Below are 1886 nucleotides of genomic sequence, written 5' to 3'. Positions count from 1 at the left end.
GGATAATACAGCTATGAACATTCATGTACAAGTTTTTGTATAAATGTAGGTTTTCATTTCTTTTGGGTATATACTTAGGAGTGGAATTACTGAATCATATGGTAACTCTACATTTAGACTTTTTAGGAAATGTCAGATTATATTCCAAAGAGGCTGCACCATTTTAGAGTCCCACCTGCAGTGTATGAGTTCCAATTTTTCTACATGTTTGTCAACTTATTGTCTTTTTTATTACAGCCATACTAGTGGGTATGAAGTGGGCGTGTCCTTGTGGTTTTGATTTGCATTTCCTTGATGGTTAATGAAGTTGAGTATCTTTTCATGTATCTTTTTTGGTCATTTGTATATCTTCTTTGGAGAAGTGTCTATTCGGATCCTTTGTCCACTTTTATTTGGGTTATTTATCTTTTTATTACTAAGTTGCAAGAGTTCTTTGTATATTCTAGATAGTATATTATAAGATATATAATTTGCAAAATTTCTCCTCCATTCTGTGGATTGTCTTTGTACTTTCTTGATGATGTCCTTTGGTTCACCAAAGTTTTGAATTTGGTCATGTCTAAAGGATGCATTTTTTTCTTGCTTGTGATTTTGGTATCATATCTGTGAAACCATTTGTGAAACCATCACAAAGATTTATGCCTGTTTTCTTCTAAGAGTTTTATCATTTTAGCTCTTACATCTAGGTCTTTGATCCATCTTTAATTAATTTTGTATATGGTGTGAGGTAAGGATCCAACTTTATTCTTTTGCATCATTGTCTTAGCTCCATTTGTTGACAGACTCTTCCCATGGATTATCGTGGTACAATCAATTGTAATGATAAGGAATGCTAACCTTAAGCAAAATAGTTATCACTCCAGTCATGAAAAAATTCCTGTTATTCTCATTAGTAGGATTGTACTACAAAAATTAGTACTCAATTGTTATATTTTGAATGTCATCATTAAAAATTTGTGAATTTTTTTTCTTGCTTACAAGTACCTAACATTCTTGATTGTGCCTCTTGGTCCACAAAGCTTAAAATATTTACTATCTAGGCCCAAAACATTTGCTGATTCCTGCTTTAGATCATAATACCATGTCTTTTAAGTGAATCTAAAATCAATTACATTCATTAGGAAATTAATATATAACTTTTAAGTCACAACTGATTGACAATTTTAGAAATAGCTTGTATCAGCACTAGTAAATACTTAGTATGACATAAATGTCATTCATTATAGCACAGCTATCACCACCAGTTTTGGAGCTTTGGTTCAAAGCCATTCACATTTTGAAACAAGATCAGTCTTCACGCAGATGCCGTCTTGAGGACCAAGACACACCTGCCTTGCTTGGAACAATCTTATACTTTTTGCTGTGCTGGAGTCTCAGACCCAGGGTGGGTAATATTGCCTTTCTTTTCCTCTGAGATCAAAGTCCCTGAGTTCCACTATGCTTGCCATCTCTCTATGGGTTGTAGGTGGGGGCAGGTCGCTTTTTTGTCCTATGGGGCAACGTTGTTATGACTCTAAGAAACCAGTTTCCTTTCTAGAGGGAGTCACCTTTTCCAAGATGAACATGGATCTCCCCTGCCTTTTAAAGGCACTTCAACTTTTATCCCAGTCTAGGTTTTCAGGATTTATCTCATTTCAACCCCTTCATCACTAGAAACCTTTGTTAAACATATTGAACAAAGAAAGTCCTTTAAAATATCTGTTAATTCCGGTGTGGGAAATGTGATTTCTGTGGTTAAAGAAAAAACTGAAACACACGGGTGGAGCAGCAGAGCGCAGTATACATTGATCATAACAATGTCACAAACATACGGAGCAAACTGATCTTTCCACAATTTAGTCTCCCAAAAAGACAGAATATTAAAAGCCACCAGCAGACTTTTTGGG

Source organism: Pteropus vampyrus, unplaced genomic scaffold, assembly GCF_000151845.1.
Source record: "Pteropus vampyrus isolate Shadow unplaced genomic scaffold, Pvam_2.0 Scaffold197, whole genome shotgun sequence".
NCBI classification, from domain to species: Eukaryota; Metazoa; Chordata; class Mammalia; order Chiroptera; family Pteropodidae; genus Pteropus; species Pteropus vampyrus.
The sequence above is the reverse complement of the archived record's forward strand: the minus strand, read 5'-3'. Positions refer to the sequence as shown.